Genomic DNA, 24636 nt, shown 5'->3' with positions numbered 1-24636 from the left:
ATTAATCAACAATAACCCGATTACCCGTTCCCGTTATTCTCCCATTACGTCCCTAAACACCTATCATAAGGGACCTATCCTAATGATCATCATCGGGATGGACACTACTGCTAAGGGGGTTCCTCAGAAATAAATGTCCTAAAGGCAACCATGAGGGGGGTGGAGTACACCGGTGAACACATCGCTCACAACACCTACAGGTTGCGAGCCTGCCAGCATTCCACTGGACTGTCTAGAATAGTCTGTGGTCGTCATCTATACTCCGCTAGATGACTGGATCAACAACAACAACAACATCGAGGCCTCTCATTATTTTATCACACATCGTCTTATTACATCTACCCATGTTTTACCCCAACATTATTGTAGATATAAAATACATATACAGATTAAATCATTTTAAACTTGTATAAAAACATTTATCCAGCATAGATAGCAAGTATACAGATAATATGCACACGTAGCACGTAATATATAAAATACTTCATATCTATGTGTAAGATGAAAGTAACTATGCACTCACCTAAGTAGGTGGTGACTCAGCACTCGGACAGCGCTTCGATACTCTCAAAACAATTTTCCTTCGATAAAACCTAGTATCAATTCCACTAGGGTTTAGTCTAACGTCAACCGTGACTAATTAATCGTCTAGCTATTATTATTATTATTATATAAGCGTTAAATAACACTCAATATAACTCATAATAATAGCCCAAATAATTATTTTAAGGACCTAATAACATTACTATAATTATTTGAAAGCTATATTAAAAATTGCGTAAGCATAGCTCACTTACAGCGGATTTTAAAGAAAATCGGGCTTTATTTGGAGCAGCGTTTCGAAACAGAAAGACTCTTTTTCTCGGGACTCCGGGAGCCTCGGGGCTTCCTTAGGGTGCTACGGGATCACCTAGGCTTAGGGGAGGGTTAAAACCCTTAGAGAGAGAGAAAGAAATCTAGAGAGAGAAAGAAAATGGTGTGAAAAGTTCGGAAATCCTCGCAGCTATTTATAGGCTGCGAAGCTCGGATCTACGCTGCGTGTCGAAGGAGCTACGCTGGGCGTAGTCTCTGATAAGGTTGTTAGCGGTGCACAGTTGGCTCGCAACATCAGAGGAGATAAGGGCGAGGGTATGCGGGGCGTACTGACTTCGGACGCAGGGCGTATGCAAGGGTGACACGTCAATATCCGAAGTGAGGTCTGATCAGCGATGGACGGTCCGATTGCTGCCACGTCACCTCAGTTTCGCAATTTTCCTTCTTGACTTCTAAAAATCATAACTTTTCCATATGAGCTCCGTTTTCGACGTTCTTTATATCCACGCGAAGGTGAGAACGTACTCTACAACTTTAGTTTAGACTCCGTCGGCTAATTTTTAATTTATTTTAAAAGTTATATTATTAACAGGCCGGGGCAGGATTGGTCCTTTAAAAATCCGTAACTTCTTCATCCGACGTCCCTTTTCGCTCATCTTTTTCTCGTTACGCTACTCTTAACGAGATCTTCGATTCTCGTTTAGGTCGTGTCGGCTAAAAACCGCTCGTTCTATAATTCAGATTTCGGGCTATACACTGCTAAGCCGAAACTTCGAAAAATCATAACTTCCTCATACGAAGTCAGATTTAGGGGTTATTTTTATGGAAACTCTCGGTTTAATGCATTCTACGACTTTTGTTTAGATTGCTAAGGCTAAATCTCGCTCTATCATAAATTCACTATTTACGCTTCCCGGTATCGTGTCGGTTCCGTCACGAAACTTCAAAGAGTCATAACTTCTTCGTTATAACTCGGATTTCGGCGTTCTTTATATCCCCGAAATCCTTGCTTCGACTACTACAACTTTATATAAAAATATCGGGCTTATCTCATACTTTAATTTTGATGCTTTTTTTATTCTTTATTAATTATACATTTATAATTAAATAATAAGCACATAATTCACATAATACTCAAATATTTCATTTTTATTACTTCAAAAAGAGTTACAATAGTTGACCTAGACTATTACATTGTCAAAAAATGCTTAGCCCTGAAACCCGGGCGTTACACAAACCGATGGTCAGAGCGAGCGTACGATTCAGACATTAGAGGATATGCTTCGGGCATGTGTTTTGGACCTTGGTGGCAATTGGGAAACGTATCTTCCATTAGCGGAATTTTTGTATAACAGCAGTAACCACGCCAGCATTGATCGACCTCCTTTTGAGATGCTTTACGGGAGGAAATGTAGGACCCCAATTTGTTGAGGTGAGGTCGGTCAACAGGTTATGGGGAGTACCAAGGTGGTACTCATAACCACTGAGTTGATCCAACAAGTTTGGAGTAGGCTCCAGACAACTCAGAGTCGGCAGAAGAGTTATACTGACAAACACCAATCAGATCTAGAATTCCAAGTGGGGGATATGGTTCTCCTGAACGTGTCACCTTGGAAAGGTGTCATCTGGTTTAGAAAGAGAGGCAAGTTGTGTTGGATTAGTGTCTAAGTCCATAACTATTTTGGTATGTACTTGACCCGATGGTGCATGGTCCTTTTGGGTTGCCTTCACCAAAGCAACTTGATAGGATGAATTATGGAGAGAAAGGATTAAATATGATTTATTAATATATTATGAGAATAATATATTAAAGGAGAAATCATATTGTTTAATTAATATTAGTCAAGAATTAATAAGAATTAAGTTTGTGACTAAAAGATATTAATTAAACTTAAGGGACTGGAATTGTAATTATAAGATAATTGCAATTGGGCTATGGATAACCTTATTATATTAGGTTGGACAAATTCTATGGGGAAACTCATTAGAAATCGTCCAAGGCCTATTAAGGAAGGGTCCATGGGTTGCTTAGGGCCTAAGCATCCAAATTAGGGTTTCCTAGTTCAAAACCCTAATAGCCTACATGTATAAATAGTGCCCTTAAGCCTCAAAAACGCGGTGAACTAATCATCTAGGGTTTCCACACGTTTTTGGGCAGCTCCTTCTCTTCTCTTCTTCATCCTCTTGCTCTTGGTGTTTGTGAGCCATTAGAGGAGTGACATTTGTGACTCTAAGCTTTCTAAAGTCAATACAAGAAGGAATTGAGATTGTTATTACTATATAACAATCAAGGTATGATCTAAACCCTTATTCATATGTTATATTGATTAGATCTAGGGTTTTAAGTCTTGGATTAAAAGCATGTACAATAGAGAAACCTAGATCCAAGCTTTAGGGTTCGCATGAGCACATAGGATGTCTTTTGGCTAAACCTCATCAGTGGTATCAGAGCCTAGATTGGTTTCTATTGTTTTGATGCATATTTGATCGAAATCAGCACTGAAAATCGAAAATTTTGGATTCTGAGTGTTTGACTCGCCGAGTCACTTGATGCACTCGCTGAGTCAGGTGTACTCGACGAGTCCAAGTCCAGACTCGACGAGTCGAAACGTCTAACAGCTAATTTTCGCGATTTTCTTCCTGTTTTAGCTTTGGATAATTACCATAAACATATTTTTGTTATAAAATCCGAATTTTATCCATATTTGGTGATTATCCTTACCTAAATAGAAGATAATTGTCAAAGTTTAGATAATCACTTGTTTTATTAGATAAAATTTGATTATTTGTAATTTAGATTTGAATTATCTTGTGAAAAGTTTCAATTTTTCCCCTTTAAGTTTTATAGTTTAAATTTGAACTTGATAGTTTTGTTTTGAAATTTAAATAGTTAAAACCCTAATGTTTTGAATAGTTTCTAAACTTTCCCTCAAGTTTTGGAATTTAAATTTTGATTCAAAGGTTTAATTTTGAAATATTTAAATTCTAAACCCTAATGTTTTGAAATGTTTCAAAACTTGCCCTCAAGTTTTGGAATTTAAAAGTTGATTAAAAGTTTAATTTAGGAATGTTAAATTCTAAAATCCTAGTATTGTTTTGAAAAGTTCAAATCACACCCTTATGGTTTTATTAATTAGTTAAGGTGTATAATTAAAAGAGATTTAATAAATCCATAAGTTTTGGTTTACAATTTAATTAAATTAAAAGTATAATTATTAAATTTGACCACCTAGTATTTTAAAAGTGTAAAATACACCCTATACTATATATAACATTAAAAGTCTAACATTATATATATGTATGAGTAAAAGTCAGTCTTACCGTTAGTAGGCCTCATTCACAAAGTTGGTCTATAAGGGGTGTTTAAGGAAATTGCCTATAAAATGGCGATTGAATGGGTATCCACTCTTACGCACCGCACTCTTGACTAGTGGAGGGTCGTTATCCGAACGGGTAGGATAGGACAGAAACCTTCCATTATAAGTATAATGAAGAATAAAAGTATCTAAATGTTTTCATAAAATTCTCAATCTTAGTTACTTTAGGCAAAAGTGAATTGATGCAATTCCATGGTATTACACTCTGTGCCCTTGCTAAGACGTTAGTGGAGCGCGTGTGGTTAACCGGCACACTAAATGGTTCTAAGAAAAGGTAGCAAAGGGTGACTTAATGTTTGTCATAGTTCGGTGGAGCGTGTGTGGTTAACCGGCACATCGAATAGATGACTGTAACATGTGAGGGCACCATGTAAGTTTGCATGGTTATTCACACCCGCTTTGTGATCCTCGACATCCCAGTCACAAACTAGAGGGGCATATTGAGATTTAAACATGCCATTGAAAATTTCAATGTATCTCAAAGGATCTAAGAGTTTTCATAGATTTAAAACTTAAATTTTTTTTCGTTTTGATGGTGGAAAATTAGTGAATCGTCATTCACTTACCTTCAAATGTTCTGCAATTAGGGTTACGGCATCCCTCTCCCGTGTTGTAGAATATTGTGTTGGGTCCTAACCTTAGTATATCATTTGGGTGATTTACTAAGGACTCAATAAATCAACTAACTTGAATTCATGTTCTCCCGTTTTGTAGATGTCAAAGTACGACAACTATGGTCTTCCCAAATCCTGTGGAACAAGCATTCCACATGAAGATGATATTCCACAATTCGATCGAGGAACAAGAAATCATGCTTCACTTCTTCCTCCTCCTCCCGTTATTCTCCCTAACCCAGAAGATCGAAGAATTGAAAGGTTCAATGTCACTAAAGCCCTATTGGAAATGAAACATGAAGATGGTAAACCCGTGTCTGCCCACGTTCTAGGAATGAAATCACACATCGATAGGTTGATAATGTTGGGTGCATCATTCCCTGATGAGTTGGCTATAGGTTGGGTTCTACAGTCACTCCCTGAATCATATAATGAGTTCAAAAGAAAGTATTATATGATGGATCATGATGCAAACCTCATTGAACTAACTTACATGCTCATTGCTGCTGAATCAGAAATGATTTGGCAAAGCAATGGAGCATATTTGTTAGGAAAGTCAACCAACCATGCTTCCGAGGACGTTCTAGGAGAACCGACCTGCGTTTGCTGCCAAGAGAAAGGGTGTTGGATACAAGTCTGCCCTAAGAGCCTGAAGAGTCCAGAAGATGGGAGAGTCAAAGAGTATGGCCGTGCTTCAGGTAAAATCCACTATCTAACTCAATTAAGTTCCTATTCATTGATACATAATGTGATAAGATTGCATTTGAATGTTTTGCAGGATCAATGAAAATGGAGGAAGCTTGATGAAAGAGCAAGATGGATCTAATCACGAAGAAATGGATCTCGATCGCATGGATTCGAAGATTAGATTTTGAGCTTAGAAAGTTATGATAAAGTTGTTAGGAATATTGAAATTACATAGTTTTTCAGTTGATTTTGCATTGTAAGGACAAAATGTTTTCCGCTGCTTTTATGAATAAAATAAATTTTGACTTATTTATTTACTTATTTCCTTTCAATGAAATCGTTATGAAAAATTGATGTTTGCGTATTTCTACAACGAATAGATGTGATTCTTAATTATGTTAATGTCAAGAATTTACCAAATAGGGAAAGTTTCTCATCGCCCAAGTTTCAAGTGGACAGAAACTTGGAATCATGCAACAAGTATTGTATGATGAATGAAAAAAAATTTCACATTTGGAAGTTAGACTAATTCATTGACAAAGCATCAAGTGAAGGACTAGGAGATCAAGTATACAAGGTTGTGTGTTGATCAAGTCCACCTCAAGAGTAACAAAGATATTCGTCATGATTTACTAAGGTTAAGTAAATATGATTACACCTATGAGATTAAGTGTAATTCTTAGTTTATTGAAAGAGTTTAAATCAATAGCAGAACGAATAAGAAGAATCAAGTAGGCAGAAAGATAAAAGTTTCTCCATTCTATGAAGAAGGGAGAGTACCTTTTATTATGTTTTATGATAGGTCTTAATGATTAAGAACCATATCTCAATTGATCCTCTAAGTGAGTCTTAGAGCAATGGTATGTCTAAGAAGAGGAATCAAGAATTGAAGAAATGGTTAAATCAAGAAATCAATCGTACTTCGTTCCAACACAAGTCTTAGAGTTAAGATTGTGACATAGAGTGACAAGTCTTAAGAAGGTTTATAACAAATGTAGAATATGGAAAAGGTTTTTCTTATTCTTGCACATTTGAAATTGGAAAGTTGTGATGTCTTGGATAAGACAAAGATCAACTAGGACCAATTTTGTGAAGTTTTTTTGTCTTGATAAAAGCTACACTAACTCTTGAATATTTGTTTGTCAAGAAATGGTTATAGACAAAATAATCTTATATGTCAAGGAGTGAGTGTGAGTCTTAATGGTCTTGAAAAGTTTCAAGAACTAATCAAGAATAAACCTTATCGATCATCACTAGCACACGACTTGAGGTTTACAACCTATCGTGTTGACACTATCTTGTTTCTATACAATTCCAATTGAGTTAATTATGCATGTGAGTTCTATGAGTTCTCATTTGAATGCATAAATGGAAAGGACCTTGATCGATGAAAAGTACATTGATAGGAAAGGGTGAGCTGCTTAACTACTTGGAAGACATGGTGGGCAGCCGTGTTACCATAAGGCAAGAAATCAAGATTGAGAAAGTTCGGTCCATATGAGTTTGAATTTGTCGTAAACTTTGACAAATTCACATGGATAGAAACACATACACCATTAAAATCTAAGTGTCATAGGATTTTCTCCTTCATGAAAATGACTGTGAGAAAATGCTTTCACTAAGAGAGATTTTAAGAAGATAGTAATTGTAAAATTGCATTCTCAAATTTGATTATGGTTACGGTATCCCTTTCCATAATTCGAATTGTGAGATTTGGCAATTAGTCTTAATTGTTTAAGACACACATATGAGCTATCTTGGATAAAGGTATATGAGATTAAGAAGCCTTGATAAAGGATTATCAAAGCATTAGGTATTAGAAACATGAACTTAAGAAATTCAATAAGTATTGTTTTTCTGTAAGTTAAGCTGTTTTCTAAATACATGTCAAAGCTAGTGGGAGCATAAGTGTTATGTTTATAATAATCATCATGATAGTGGGAGCATAAATGTTATGATTGTATGATTATTAAGGCAAGTATTACAAGTTAGCAATATTAATTATAGAAAACAAGAGTTATACTTTGCAAAGTAGTAAGGGTGTAAAGTTGTTTTGCTATAATTAAGGGAGAGAATATTGTACTTCGTTTCAAAATCTAAAGCTTAGATTGAGAAATTTTAATAAATTTAGTCAAAGGATACATAGTGCGTTCTTAAATTTCGATTATGATTACGGGATTCCTCTTCAAATTTCGAATTATGAGAACGTAGCACGTAAAATATTATGGCAGAAGATTGATAAAGTATCAAATCTTTATGTAAGACATTATGCATCGTGTCCCATACGCCTCGGGTATAGGATCAATTGCGAATGCTATAATATTTGACCATTCTAAAATTTTCCAAATGTCTAGCGCATTTAGAGGGAAAAAGGACAAGAATCGGTTTTGACTAAGATAATTAAACAACTATCAAAGGACAATCCAAGGTTCGCCGAGGGTTGGTCGCTTGTGAGTAGTTGGAAGTATGATATTGGATGGAGCATATCGACATTGTTATGAATAGATAAGATTCTATTGAGAATGAGTTGTCATATGATAAGTATGGAAAGGTTTCCATATTGGGAGTTAGATATTGAGAATTTATGTCTAAGATTAGAAACTTTTATGCAAAAGGATGTTCAAAGGAATGTACTTTGAGTGAGAGAAATCACATCTATGGAATTGTCTTGTAACAATCTCTGATAGAGGACTTTGTAATTTCATTGGCAATAGTCATTGTGACTTTAGGGCAGTGACATTACAAAAGGATCATTGCATAAAATGTTAGAATCTAACATATTCTATAAGTGGCAAGAATTTGATATTCTTACACTTGTGATAGGAACTGGGAGTTGTGAAATGAGTATGATTGGAAATGTGTTCATTTGATCTATTTCATAAAGTAAGGACCATAGGTAAACATTGTGTGCTTGCTAAGAGCATGGGACAAGTATAGTTATGATTCAAGTAAGAAGTTGATTACCGGAAACAACAAATAATGAGTAATCGATATGGTGATAAATAAAAGGTGTTTTATTTATACTCAAAGGTTTGAGACCATATAGGATTAGTATTATTCTTGTGTTTCACTTTGCATGTTTTGACTTCCAGAATAATTTAGTTGGTTCATAACAATCAAATTATTCGAACGGACCACAGTCATTTATATGTTGGAAGTAGGTATGAATGAAGACTGTCATGAATTGGTGTGTGGATTGTCTAAACTATATTAGACATAAGCAATTGTTTGCTGCAACGTTCATGAGTGCTTATGAATATGATTTGAGCATTGGATTAAACCCACGCTCACTTGGATCACTTCATGGATTTTATCATGAGTGATTGGTGAGACGATAACATCTTATATTCTTGAAATCGAGATGTGTGAGTTGTATCTTGCGTGTCGATTGCACATTGATAATATGTAAACGCACCAGTAACTTGGTGTTATAAAACATATTGTTGTGTGTGATTTGGTGAGTAAGTGTAAGCGAGCATTGAGTCAAAGTTTATTCGTTCCTTTTATCCAAAGTAGGATAAAAGCAATATCTGTGGGCCCCTCGATGATTTAGTGATGGCACCTAAGTGCTTCACCAAGCCGGGACTAAATTGATGTGTTCAATTGTAGTCTGTTGTCAGTCGTCATAAATCTGAATTCGGGAAACAACACATAGACAAAGAGAATGATTTAGATCCATGTCTCAGTCTCTAAGATAATATCTAGAATGGAGGAATATATGATCCATTCTCTGAAGGACACGCGTATCTGATGTGATCAGAGTTGACAGTGGCTTTAGAAAGCTACGATTGCATATCAGGATCTGAAGTCATACGCAGAATAGTTATTAGACTTATCCAAGTGGGAGACTGTTGGATTAGTGTCTAAGTCCATAACTATTTTGGTATGTACTTGACCCGATGGTGCATGGTCCTTTTGGGTTGCCTTCACCAAAGCAACTTGATAGGATAAATTATGGAGAGAAAGGATTAAATATGATTTATTAATATATTATGAGAATAATATATTAAAGGAGAAATCATATTGTTTAATTAATATTAGTCAAGAATTAATAAGAATTAAGTTTGTGACTAAAAGAGATTAATTAAACTTAAGGGACTGGAATTGTAATTATAAGATAATTGCAATTGGGCTATGGATAACCTTATTATATTAGGTTGGACGAATTCTATGGGGAAACTCATTAGAAATCGTCCAAGGCCTATTAAGGAAGGGTCCATGGGTTGCTTAGGGCCTAAGCATCCAAATTAGGGTTTCCTAGTTCAAAACTCTAATAGCCTACATGTATAAATAGTGCCCTTAAGCCTCAAAAACGTGGTGAACTAATCCTCTAGGGTTTCCACACGTTTTTGGGCAGCTCCTTCTCTTCTCTTCTTCATCCTCTAGCTCTTGGTGTTTGTGAGCCATTAGAGGAGTGACATTTGTGACTCTAAGCTTTCTAAAGTCAATACAAGAAGGAATTGAGATTTTTATTACTATATAACAATCAAGGTATGATCTAAACCCTTATTCATATGTTATATTGATTAGATCTAGGGTTTTAAGTCTTGGATTAAAAGCATGTACAATAGAGAAACCTAGATCCAAGCTTTAGGGTTTGCATGAGCACATAGGATGTCTTTTGGCTAAAACTCATCAAGTTGGGCCCCAGGTATATCAGCCATTTAGGGTTTTAGATTGGGTGGGTCGGGTTGCATATTGCTTGGATCTTCCAAATGAGCTCAATCAGATTCATAGCATGTTCCATGTCTCTCAGCTTCTGAAGTGCTTAGTGCATGATTCTGCAGTTATACCGTTGGAGGATATTCAGGTGGATGACTGCCTGAATTACTTTGAGAGATCAGTGGCAATCCTTCACCGAAAGACGAAAACCTTGAGGAACAAGGATACTTAACTGGTGAATGTCCAATAGCAGCATGGAAAGGGTTCAGAGTGGACTTGGAAGCCAGAAAATCAGATGAGGAAGCACTACCCGGAGTTATTCAGAGCAGCGGACATTAAGGACGAAGTCTGATGAAAGTGGGGGAGAATTGTAACATTCATTTTCTGGTATGTCTCTTCTAAACCCTAAGTGATAATTCCTTTCTTTTTTTGGCCTTCAAGCTAGTACGCGGGGTGTACAGGGTTGTACGCTTAGCTTACTAGCCCGAGGATGATCACACCTTGGGACCACATATGATGGGCGTACATTATGTATGCATGGCGTACATGTGGTTAATGAAGCCCTAATTTTTGAGGGTATGCACCCTATTTAAGTCATATGATAGCCTCATTTGGTCATGTTTAAACAGACTCTATCCCCTCTTGTCCAGAAGTCGAAACCCTAGTGAGATCTTGAGGTTTTTAAGCCATAAAGTTTGTTGGTTAGCGCTTTGTGAATGAGAAGAAGCGAACCATTTGGATTTGTACTTGGATCTAAGATTTGTTCGCCATTTTCTATACGTGTGAGGTAAAAAGCTTCCATTTTGCTAATCTATGATGTTACTGATGGATTTGGAGCATTACATCAATCCTATGGTGCACATGCAAACCTTAAAGCTTTGGATCTAGTTTGTCTAATTGTACATGCAATAATCATCAAAGCTCATAAACCCTAAATCTAGCATACTATAATCCAAAATTAACATATGATTAGGGTTAGGAATATTACCTTGATTGTTATGTAGCAATAACAATCACAAACCTTCTTGATCTTGACTTCTGAAAGCCTAGTGCCCCAAGTGTTGCATCTCTAATGGAGTCACAAACACCACTAACAACAAGGATGAACAAGAGAGAGAGGAAAGGCACCAAAAACGTCCAAGATCTTCTAAATAATGCTTAGCCACGTTTTTGGGAGCCTAGGGGTTCCGTATATAGTTAAGGCTTCTAGGGTTATCAACTTGGAAAACCTAATCCAGTTGCTTAGTCCTTAAGTAGCCCAAAGATCCTTCCAGAAGGCCCCTTGGACGATTTCGCTTCCATATGGATCATAAGCTCAACTTTGTAACTATCTTATAATTACAGTATCAGTCCCCTTTATTTAATTAATCTATTTTGACCACAAAATTAATTCTTGATCAATATTAATTAAACAATATGATTTCTCCTTTAATATATTATTCTTATAATATATTAATAAATCATAATTAATCCTCTTTCTCCATAATTCATCCTATCAGTTGCTATGGTGAAGGCAACCCAAAAGGATCATGCTCATAATCAGGTCAAGTACATACCAAAATAGTTATGGGCTTAGACACCTAATCAAACAGTTCGATCTAGTTATGGGGCCATTTTATGCTTTTTTAGTCCATGGAATGATTGTTGAGCCTATTGATTCACTCCAAAAGTGGTTGATGATAGATCTAGGGTTCTCTTGGTCCCTTCGTCCATAAAAATGCAAGCTTTGAAGTGTTTATGGACTTATGCATGTGTTAGGAACTCTTATTAAGTTCCTTCGAGCTATGAAACCTCATTAAGCCACACATGCATGTAAAGTTGCCAACTTTACGTGATAAACCACCTTAAGGAAGTCAAATCTAAGTGTTAGGTTGGAGTCTTAACCTATTAAGGGCCTAATGATGGAAGTTGGCCAAGCTGTGGGTACGTTGGCGATATAAGCTGATACGCTGCGCGTACAAGCCCCTAAATGAGTACGATAAGCGTACGAGTTGATTACGCTGTATATGTACTTAGTAGTAGGCTTTGGAATTTTGGCTTCTCGGTAATGGGCCAATATTAGACCTTAGTACTCTTGGGCCTTGTTGGGTTATCAGAATTATCTTTTGGGACTCTTTTGGTTGAAGGCCCATGAAGGAATTTGGGCCAAATTTGGAAAATTGGGCCATATTTGAGTTGTGGGTGGTTATTTTGGAATTTGGGCCTTTTAGACAATTGGATTGGGCCTAGGCCTTAGGCCAAGTTAGAGAAAGCGTAAAAGGGTCTTTTACCCTACATTGGGCTCTTAGTGTGAGTTAGGATCCAATCATTAATAGGATACTATTTTGTGATTATAGCGTAGGGATTTTAGCAAGCCAGCAGTCAAAATTTATCTGTGAAGATTCAGTAGTCCGAGGTGAGCTTCCTCACTGTGCTTGGCGGGTCGAAGGCTCTATTGTCGGCCCATAATTGTCATGTTTAGGATGCAAGATGTATGTGTGACTTTTGCATAGGGTTGTGGATTCTATGTTACCGGGCATGGCCCGATGACGGGCGAGGCCTGATGCCAAGCAGGGACCTGATGACCATCTTTTATGATATGTATCTGTTAAATATGGCATGTGTTATGTTTATGTGTATTTACTAGGCAAGACCCGATGTCGGGCGAGGCCCAATGACTATCCTGCATGTTATTATCTTAGCAATTATTCCTTGTAATTATGATATTATGTTTATATTTCTTATGAATATCAGGTAGGGCCCGATGATTGACAAATTTGTATACCGAGTGAGGTTTGATGTCAGGCGGGGCCCGAAGATGTGCGGGGGCCCAATGTATGTTTGATATGTATGGTATGTGGTATTTTGAGAAACTCACTAAGCTTTAGGATTACGGTTTTCAGTTTATGTTTTAGGTACTTTCGGATCGAAATGGGAGAGCCTGGGGTGATTGCAGAGCACACACCATATTTTTTCCGCATTTTGAGATTTACTCTGATATGATATGATGTATTGTCATACTTTGGTATTTTGGATTGTCTGAACATGTTTGGATTACTGTTTTTATAAAATTAAAAATGTATAATTTGGGTCTTATTTCTGGGACGTTACACATATCACGGGTAGCACTCATATCAATCCACCACTCATTAGAGTTAGATTCCATATAGTTCACTTCAGAAATCATTTCATTCCGAATGGTGACATTAAGTGTTTAGAATTAGAATTTTCATAAAATATTTATGCCTCCTACTTGGACAGAACACAATAGACTATAAATAATCAAAAACTATTGTCAATCTAAAAATCTATTTCACCAATTCTGAAATTTGAAATCTATTTTTGAAATTCTATACACTAAAAATTAAATTTTTGAAAACTAGATAATTCTAAAAACTATTTTTGAAATATGAAAACGAAGTTGTTTTTATGTAAAAATGAAACTATTTTTTCTTTTCAGTAAAATCAAAGCTATTTTTCAGCAAAACTGATGTTGTTTTTGGATAAATAGAAGTTGTTTTTAAAGCAAAAACCGATAGAAATGCTATTTTTAGAAAATCTCAAGTTGTCTTCGTTAATTTTGAAATTCTAAAATGCAAAAATCAGAAAATTATGTATGAAGTTTGAAAGACTATAAATTGTAATTATGATAAACAAATTATCTTGCTTCTAAAAAGTTTCATGAAATTTGATACTTCAATTCTGATGCATAAAATCTTAAACTTGTTTTTTGATGCAAAAAACTTATGAAATTTCAGATTTATAATGCTTAGATTCTGATTTCTGATAGAAACCTGATGGACAATTCTAACGCAAATCATATCTTATATTTTTAAAGCATAAAATTTATATATAATTCGGATGTAAACTAATGCTTAGAATCTAATAGTAAAATTCAGATGTTAGAAATCTGATAAAAGAAAACAGATGTTGATATTAAAATTTCTAATGCAAAAATCTGATACAAATTGTGATTTTGAAATCTAATGCATTTTCGGATAAAAAATTTGATGTAGAAATTTTTTTTATGAAAACTTTAATGCAATTTTTTTTTCCTTTCTATCAAAATCGAACAATAGCAAAAACTACAAAAACCGACTAGTAGAAAAGAACAAAAACAAAAGAAAAAATTATTATTTGTTTTATACAAATGAATTTGTTTTAAGATTGTAGGAATAATATTACGGAAATGTACGAAATAAAAGAATAAAACAGAAACTGTTGAGGCATAATGTCCTTCAAAAAAATTTGCCTACTATCGGATGTTTGTTTCCAACAACTTGGAATGATTCTTAAAGATCACCGAACCTAACAAAGTCTTGAATTTTACCTTCAATGTAGCAAGAATTAAACTAATGAAGAAGAATGTGAGAGGCGTTTTTCTTGAATTCTAGTATCGTGTACTTTCAAATTGGTTGTAGAGTGGTGGTATTGATATTACACATTCTATAACTGCGAATTTATGACGAAATTAAACACCTCTATTAATCACAAGATTAATGTGTTTTTAATATGGGTTTTGTAAGTAAAATCATAATCAACTAACAGTTACAAAAAATATATAGTTTGCAACAGGATCCCTAAACTTTTCTTGGTCCATGGGTAGTTCATTTGTATTTTCACCCCACCGTTTATGTACAAGAAATGACCTTGGTTCCGTAAGTCTTACAAGACGTAAAAGTTTTTCTACTTACAAACCCAGTTCTTTTTGCCTTCTCTCATATATGTGGGATGGTTAAAACCCACTTAACTTGTTTTCTCAATTACATTACTTTAGCAATTATTTTCTCATTGTGATGTACCAAAACGAAGGTATCGCAGAGAAGAATACAAACATATAAACATTTATTATTTTAACAATGTTTATAGTTTGCATTTCTTTATCAATAATTAGGAAAACCCATTTTTATAATTTGCTGAAAACCAATTTTCCGACAAAAACCTCCTTAGTCAACTCTAGTCCCCTCTAAACAAGTCATCATCATTTATTTCAATAATGTAACTATCACTTTCTCTCCAACAATTCCAACAATATGGTTTAACATAATTGGAAAAAACATATTAAGATAGATATAAAAATTTTTTGAGACAAAGTTTCCACTTGTCATATTAGGAACATTGGCATGTCTTTTTGTATATATTAGGCACTCTTTTTTACAAGGATCCGCACTATTACACTTTTCATGGACTTCCTATTCAGCTTGAGTCTCTATTCTTTACCACCCGTTCTAAACCACAATATATATTAGTATATCTTATATAGTATCATAGTTTGTTTTATATTCTTAGCCTAATATACGGGTACATGTTTTATTAGTACCACCTTATTGTTGGGCCTTTTTAACATGTATTGCATTTACATTTAGATAAATAAGACTCACAAAACATAAAAAACATGTAGCCAAGTAAAGATAGTTTATTTATTTCGTTATATATTTATCAATAAAAGAAGGGTACTACTATATATATATATAGGGTTAGGTTCATGTGAGATGGCCTAATTTTGTGAGACCGTGAGACGCATTTTTTTTATTTTTTTTTATTTTTTTTAGTTAATTCAAGTTCCGAAAATAATATTTAAATTTTTTTTTTTTGATTTTTCCATTTATTTTGCATTTTAAAATTATTTTTAGAATATGTACAGTATAATATTCTATTTAGAACAAGGTTCTAAATAACGTAAGGCGTGACTTGGCGGCAATGTCAAGCCTCAAGCTTTTCCGAGCCTTGGCGAGTCACGTCGTTTGTAAGGCGTGACTTAAGGCGGCAATTTTGTATATAATTCATATTTTTATATGTATTTTCTACTATTATTCATTTTTATACACATATATGGGTCAAGGCGGCGTTTTGACAAAGCTTGGCGGTACATGCAAGCCTTGGAGTCATGGCGTGCCATGGTGGAGCCATGACGAGCTTTTTAGAACCTTGATTTAGAATATTTCACGTATTTTTAAAAAAAATAGGATTTTTTTTTTTTATTTTTTTTAGTTAATTCAAGTTCCGAAAATAATATTTAAAAAAAGAATTTTTAGATTTTTCCATTTATTTTGCATTTTAAAATTATTTTTTAGAATATGTCAATGTAATATTCTATTTAGAATATTTCACGTATTTTTCAAAAAAAACGGGATTTTTTTTTAATTTTTTTTTATTATTTCTTTTAGTAAATTCAAGTTCCAAAAATAATATGTAAAAAAAGAATTTTTGGAATTTTCCATTTATTTTGCATTTTAAAATTATTTTTAGATTTGGTCTCACGGTCTCACAAAATTAGAATGGTCTCAAATGAACCTGAACCTCTATATATATATATATATATATATATATATATATATATATATATATATATATATATATATATATATATATATATATATATATATATATTCACTCGCGTAAAAACTCAAACATACATAAACGAAATCATTCATCCACACACATAAGGGTACAGCTTGTAATTAGATGGAGATGTGGGTATGGATTACTCAATAATAATAGCACTTATATTTTAGTAGAACAACATTGTCTAGATGCTGCACATTTCAGCATCTTTGTCGCATAGGTCTTGGCTATCACAACAACAAAAATTATTATCAAATGGGTGACACCTTGTCCCATCACATGGAAGAGCTCCAACATTTTTTGTGTCACTGATTGTAATTTTGCTACCTATGAAACCATAAAATGTTACTATTAGTAGTGAAATAAATTAATTATATATACAACATGTGAACAATGAAAAACTAAACGGAGCTTACATTGATGACAAACAAGCAATATGAGAAAAGATATAGAAATGATGATCAAATGTGATTCGAAGAGTTTAGCCATTATTTTACTTTATCTTTTCAGACTTCTTTTACTTATTTAGTATACAGAGAAAATTTAGTGAACCACAAATCCAACAAATGATATTTATATGCATTTTTAAGGTGGCAAGTAATTGTATCTTTTCCAATTCTAATATATAAAAAATATTTTACTGAAAATTGATAAATATATTCGTTATGTACGACGATCTACCTCTAAATGAAAACGTAATATATATATATATATATATATATATATATATATATATATATATATATATATATATATATATATATATATATATATAAAATGAAATTCAGTAGAGAACCATTATTCACCATGGAAATAAAGAATCAATCTTTATTTAACTTTTAGAGCTTTTTTTTTTTATCAAAAACATAAATACAAAATACAAAAATTCATAACTTTTTATCATTTTTCCAATGGTATGAAATTCGACAGAAAAAAAAGTATTTTTTTTCATCAAATTCACAATGTGAATTTATGTAGATTTATAATATGAATCTGAATTCACACGGTAAATTCAAAAAATATATTTAGCATTCATAATGTGAAGTTATGAATTTAGATATTTTTCGTTTTTTTTTTCGATAAAGAATAAGCTTTAAAATTTGAATAAGTATTTGGTTCCTTGGAGAACTATTAATAATGGTTCTCTATTGGAATATATATATATATATATATATATATATATATATATATATATATATATATCCGTTTTAGTTATGATATTACAAATGTGATTTGATTTTAATATTATTTAGTCTAGAAATATTTATTTATAAAACGTAAAATAATGCCATGAAAATTGTCTTTTAGTATCTGTCATGTATTTAAAAAAACAAAAACACTTACAAAATGTAGGTCGTAAATATATGTTGTTAGAGGCCAATTCGAGATGGTCAATCTCTAAAATAATGCAAATTCGAGATGGCTAAACTCCAAAATATATAAGAAATATAAACATTCATACTTTACTAATAATTCTTCTGCTCCTCATAACGCAATTACATAAGATTTAAATAGTAAAAGAAATAGTAAAAATAAGAAAGTAGTGTTGCAACAATCTTACCATGATCCTACAATTAAAATTATGATTCGTTGATTAAAGACAGTTGGGGGTTAAACTCCATGCAAATGAACGCAGTAATATGAATCGTAGACAAGATTGGCAGCTAAGGTGTGGGGAATTTTAAAATTATAGGTTTGTTATGATAGTGTACGAACTACTTTTAACTATCAATTATTTTCCTTTATAAATATGAACTTACTACATTATTGGAACAAATATTAGTTGCACTACTACAAAATGGGTAAAAAAACCCGGTTAAAAGCTTAAAAGAACCCGGTTTTCGATCGAGTTTTTTATGGGGCGAGTCCTATGTGAGAAATGTTATAAAACCCGGTTAAAAAATCGGGACTTATTAATGTAATATACCCCGGTTTTTACATACGAAAGCGGGTCCTTTCACGCTAAACAGAAGCATTTCCATGTGATCATGTAGCCCGGTTCCCTTGTGCATAACCGGGTTCTAATATGCCAAAGGTTGTTTGTTTCCATACCTATTCATAGTATGTACAACCGGATCTTATAACTATTTTCATTTTTTTTAAATATTTGTTTCTAAATCAATAAACTCAATACCTTTTACCGACATAATTTACATCCCAAATCCATCAGTAATTTGAGTTTTTTTTTTTAAATACAATAGATTTCAAAAATCCTTTTTTTTCTGCCCAACATGCAAAAAAAAACAAATAAACAAATAAAAAACAAAACATCTTTAATAATATGAATCCAAAATATAAATGTACAATAATAATAATCCAATACATTTACCTATTTAAAAAAAACATCTAATACATTTACCTATCAAAAATAACTTTTCTTACCATATTCATTTACAACATGATCTTACTAAACAAAATTTGCCAACATGTAGTAGAGGTAAAAAAACCAACAAAGTAGCTAATCTCCATTAATTTGCCAAAGACAGACTTTGTGTGCATTCAAAATCCTAACTTTATTGATGAAAACTTTATGTAATGGCTAAATGCTTGATGTTGCCTTCTCAATCTCATTGTCAATTCATTTCAGGGATAAACTTCTCTCATACAGAAGGGCAGAACACTCTGGAGAATAACCATTAGCAATTAATAAGAAATTATAGATTACTTAAAAAAATCATGATATAAATCGTCACCTACCTGTGGTAGAGCCAATGTTTTCGAGAAGCTAACTATGAATGACAACTGCCTTTATGCAACCTAAAATGGACGTTTTAGCTGTGAAAAGAAAATAAACATTCAATAAATCCACATTAAGTTATTAACAAACTAACAAATCAAAAATTATTTAAATAACCTTAGCTTGAGATGCAAAAAGGTCCGGTCAAAATTCAAATTCCGTGAAGGGATCATCTTGAACAATTTGTGACAATTGTTTGTTGTTAGGGTTTAGGATTGCAGGTTAATCATATCTAATTCCCCATGGTCAATTCCACCACACTCCAATGTCAACAATCAAGGAGAGTGATGACACATTATATAAATTATACAAAAGCCAAATCTCGAGAGTGGTAGCAGTAGCGATAGTTGTGGTGGTGGTGGTAGTGATGTTAGAGGGAGGGTATTGAAGGGTATTGAACCCGTCCAACCTCAAAACCGCCGACCCCATCTTCTCCAACTTTCCTTATTTGAGTTGTCTCCCCAGTGGGTTACTCAAATTGCTAAACCCTTCTCTTTCTCTCTTGCTTTCATCTCGTACATCATTTTTGTCCTCTAACCCGCTATGACTCCTTTCTCCATAAATCCAACCAAACACATGAATTTGAGGGAATTAGAACCATTTTCTCTCGAATTCCACTCCTTTCCTGCAAACCAAACGCACCTGAATTAACCTTAGAAAAAAATTATTGAGTTCTTGAAGGCGATAAAAATACATGTTTTGTAGTAGCATTCAAAACGAGCTATGTAGTTTTTCATTGAATCGATTTCAACAAAACAATCTTGTAATATACAAAAGAAAAATGTAGTCAAACTATATCATAATATAACTAGTAATGGTAAGTAAATTTTGTTTTATTATGTATAACTAAGGCAAAAATTAAGAAGAAACAACAACCTTAAACAAATAAAATATTAGATAACATGTTATTTAATAAATATATACATACTAGTATACCATTTACTTTTGACTTTTTCAGGGAAGGCAGGATACATCCTTTAAGTTCCCGCCAAAAGTTATGGTAATCGATATACACAAGCATTGAATCACATCTCTTCACTTCGATTCATGCTAATCCCAAAAAATTAGAAATTAATTTCACAACTCTTACATGGTCACAGACTCAAGCAATAGGACGACTCCTCTCAAATACGTCCATTCCGGCTTGAAATCATCAACATATTATCAAGTTCATTCCCTTTGTATTTTGATTTTGTTAATGTAATTGATTTTGTTCGATGTTTTAAAAATCGATTTTTTAGTTGAACCGGTATGGTGACCGATTCACGGTTCAACCGATTCGACCGTCGAATGAACCGGTTTCTATAATTTTCATGTTTTTTTCTATTTTTCTACACATATATACATATATATAAATTATGAATTTGATACTTACAAGTTCAAACATTAAAAATACACATAAAACTACGTTGTAGATGAATTCAAATACATTAAAATAACACATAATCATAAGTTTTAGTGTTTATATCAATCCATATACGTCAAAAAGAAAATAAAGTATAATACCGAAACGAATTATAGGTTTAGATGAACACAAACACATCAAAAAACTTTATAACATTTACCATATGTTTTTATTTAGAGAAAACTAAATAGATTTGAAAAAAATCATCAAAGTTTATTATGCAGATTATTTTTTTTCATGTGTTTTTATTCGGTTTAACCGAGTTTTTCTAAAACCGGCTGGTTCAATCTAGTTCAAAAATCATTGTAAAACCGGTGATAGTTGAACCGCTCTTTCTACCGGTTCCCGGTCCGGTTCGACCGGCCGGTTCAAACCGGTTTTTAAAACATTGATTTTGTTCATGTTCTGATTCCATCTCGAAATTGATGAAGTTTCACAAATTAGGCCTTCAAATCTTCCCAGAATGCTGTAGTTTAAATGAGTAAATAAATAAATAAAGAAACATTCAGTTTAAAACAATTTTGGAGGGTTTTACGATCCCAAATAAAACCCTCATCACTTGCACTTTTTACTTTGGAAATATGTAAATATTCAACAACTGGTCAAATACATATTATGTGTATTAATTCGGCTGTTTTTTTGTACTCATAACTAACCATCAAAATGTCATAACTCAATTCCTTAATCCTCAAATATCAATACACTCTTCCCATAACTCATTTTTCAAAATCGTTGGTTAAAAATCAAGTTCTACAACCATCTCAAATTCACATCCTTATGTCATAAAACACGGTTACATTTAGAAAACCGGGTTATATAACTTCCCAAAAAAAAGACCCGGTTATATCAAAAAAGTCGGGCTATTTAATTTAAACATATGTCCCGGTTTCTTAATTTAAACCGAGTCTTATAATCCTTCCCTTCATAAAACCCGTTTTTTCCGTAATAGAACTCGTTTTTTTCAAAAACCGGGTCCTATGTGCCTTTTTGTAGTAGTGATTTACTCTATCCTGTAAAGGTTTTGATGCATCAAAAATCTATTATGAACAACTTAATTCAATGTAATCTTTATGTTCAAATCACACAAATATTATGTTCAAGTCTCTGAATGAAACCGTTTCATATAATTCAAGACGTTTTAAACGATCTTATTATATGAATGCAAAGTATGCACTCTACTTAGGTATAAACATGGACGAAACAAACTCTTGACAAACATTAGAAACACAAATAGATACATACATGCACACTTTCGTGCGTGTATGTTTTTTGATATTGTTTTAAAAATGAGTTTCTATAAAACCGACTTACTACATTAGGAGGCTGTTTAACCTTTGTTTTTTTTTAAAACTTGAATTTATGGATTTGATACAATTTTTTTTAAGTTTCCACAATTTTTTATAGCTTGATTTTTTTTAAATTGATTTTTTTTTTACCTTTTTACATTTTTTTAATAATATTTTCAGTTTCGGTTGCATCTTTTTTAACATGTTTGATTCTTGTATGAATTTTTTGATATTGTTTGCAATACTTTCTTAATTTTGTTTACTATTTACTTTTTTTATGTTCTTTGAAATTAGTATTTTCTAGAAAAAAAAATTGATAGCTTCTTTTAGATTTTTTCAAAAATTTTATATTTTTGTTTTTTTACATGTGTTTTTTTGTCACACCCCCAAACCAGAACGGCGGAAACGTTCGAGGGTGGACGACGTAATGTACAGTATCATAACAATGAATAATAGTAATCAAGCAAAAACAACCATTCTATTAATAATATAGTATTTACATTGTATTTGAATCACAGATGTTTGACTCCAAAAGTAAATAGCAAAAACAAAGACTTGAAGCTACTATGTTCCATCTTCTCGAACCCTATGTGTGTACCTGTCTACTAGTTTCATGAGAATACAAGTGGTTTTGAAAGTGTATCAACATTTAAGTTGGTGAGTTCATAAGTATTTTGTTTTAAAAAGTATGTTCTTTGTTCTTTGAAAATGTTCATGTTTTTCTCCTGAAAATCCTGTATTTTCTTAATAAGTAATGACTATACAAGTTCCTTTTACGATTACCTAGTGAATACAAGTTCAATATAATCCATATTGAATGGACAGCTGAATGTGTGGATCTTCCCTAATCCCACAACCAAACAAGGAACAGGAAGTAAGGCAAAAATCACACATTCCATTGCCTATCGGATCTTCATGATATATAACCTTAATGTATTCACTAGGTAGCCACAAAATTAACCACAATGATCCTTTTAGATATGTTAAGTGTTTTTCTTCTAAAAATCCTATATTTTCTTAGTAAATGGAATGTAGTCTTATGCTTAAAGAATGAAATATGACGCTTTAAATTCATATAAGTAAAGTGACCAATACCAGTTCCAACTATGATTACTTAGTGCATACAAGTTATATATAATCAAAGATCGAACGAACAGTCGAATGTGTGGATTTGCCCTAAGCCCACAACCAAACAAGGAACATGAAGTAAGGCATAAATCACATATTCCACTGCCTATCGGATCTTCATTTTATATAACCCAAAAGTATCCACTAAGTAATCACACCGAAAAGTAATTAATCGTATTTGTTTCTAGAAAATTCAATTGTAAACTGTTTGTTAGTAAAACAATGATGTTTATCCCGGAAAATTCAATATTTTCCATATAAGTGAGTTATAGTCGTTAATGTTCCAAGACCGAAAATAAAATTATTTTACCATACTTAAATTAATAAAACGTAGCTTTATTATTAAGTAAAACTAGCTGAATACGTGTTTGTCCTGAAAATTGAATGTGGTGTTAATACCCAACCATGATTACTTAGTACATACGAGTTATATATAATCGAGGTCGAACAGACAGTCAATTGGATGATTTTGTCTTAAGCCCACAACCAAACAAGGAACATGAAGTAAGACGGAAATCACACATTCCACTATCTACCGGATCTTCATTATATATAACCCAAACGTATCCACAAAGTAATCATATAGTTACTACTCCTTAAGACTGTTTGAAAAGTATATTACTACATAAACGAGTCGTTGTTTTCTCCATGTAAGTTCATATAACCATACTAATATGACGGATATCCTAATACGACATTTTTCAGACATCAGTATCGTTAATGACATTTTTCAACCCAAAATAACTGTAGCTAACAGTCAGGGCGCGGGATTGTCAGTCTCGTATAGATCTATATACAAACTCATGCTCTCCCTCCAGGAGAATCTGGTTAATAAGTCGGGGCTTTTGTTGGTACTTAGGTAAGTACGCGAAGATGCGTCTCACAAATTTATTGCTTCAACGAGTTCACGAGTAATATAGTGAAAAACCTTTTAGTAAATAAAAATGTAACTTTTTCGTATGCATGTTTATGACGATAAATATTGTGAACTGACCTCGTAAATTATACCTATTATAATTTACATGTTTGTTTTCATATCGTTTTTCTTGCTTAGCAAAATAGTCTGTAATTTCCCTAAATTATACCTATTATAGTTTATATGCATGTTATATATGAGATGAAAACCTTGCAATTTTAACAATTTTAAGTTTATAAGTTTGGTAATAACGTTTATTTAGTATTTTTGCGTAAAGTGTTTATAAAGTATAAGAGAATGTAATAAATGATTTATATTTCTGAACACAATATATCTTGTGTTTTACTTGTATTCCCCTCCTAAAACAAAGAAAAATTTTGGAAAAATGTAGGGGTATGAACTCACTTGTTAAAGTGGTGATTCGGGCAGCACTACGCTTCTAAAAATGATTTTCCTTGATGAAACCGTGAGTTTTTGTTCAAAATCAGGTTTTGCACGGACAGAGTTTCAAACCGAAAAGACTCTTTTCTCAGGGACTTCAGGTGCTCCGGGATTTCTTCTAGTGCTAATGAAGTTCCCTAAGCTTTGGGGTGGTTTAGAGTGGCTAGAGAAGGTGTAAAATGTGAAAAATATTGTCACACCCCCGGACCAGGACGGCGGAAACATCCGGGGCGGGTGACGACATTG

The sequence above is a fragment of the Lactuca sativa genome, chromosome 1 (genome assembly GCF_002870075.4).
Source record: "Lactuca sativa cultivar Salinas chromosome 1, Lsat_Salinas_v11, whole genome shotgun sequence".
NCBI classification, from domain to species: domain Eukaryota; kingdom Viridiplantae; phylum Streptophyta; class Magnoliopsida; order Asterales; family Asteraceae; genus Lactuca; species Lactuca sativa.
The sequence above is the reverse complement of the archived record's forward strand: the minus strand, read 5'-3'. Positions refer to the sequence as shown.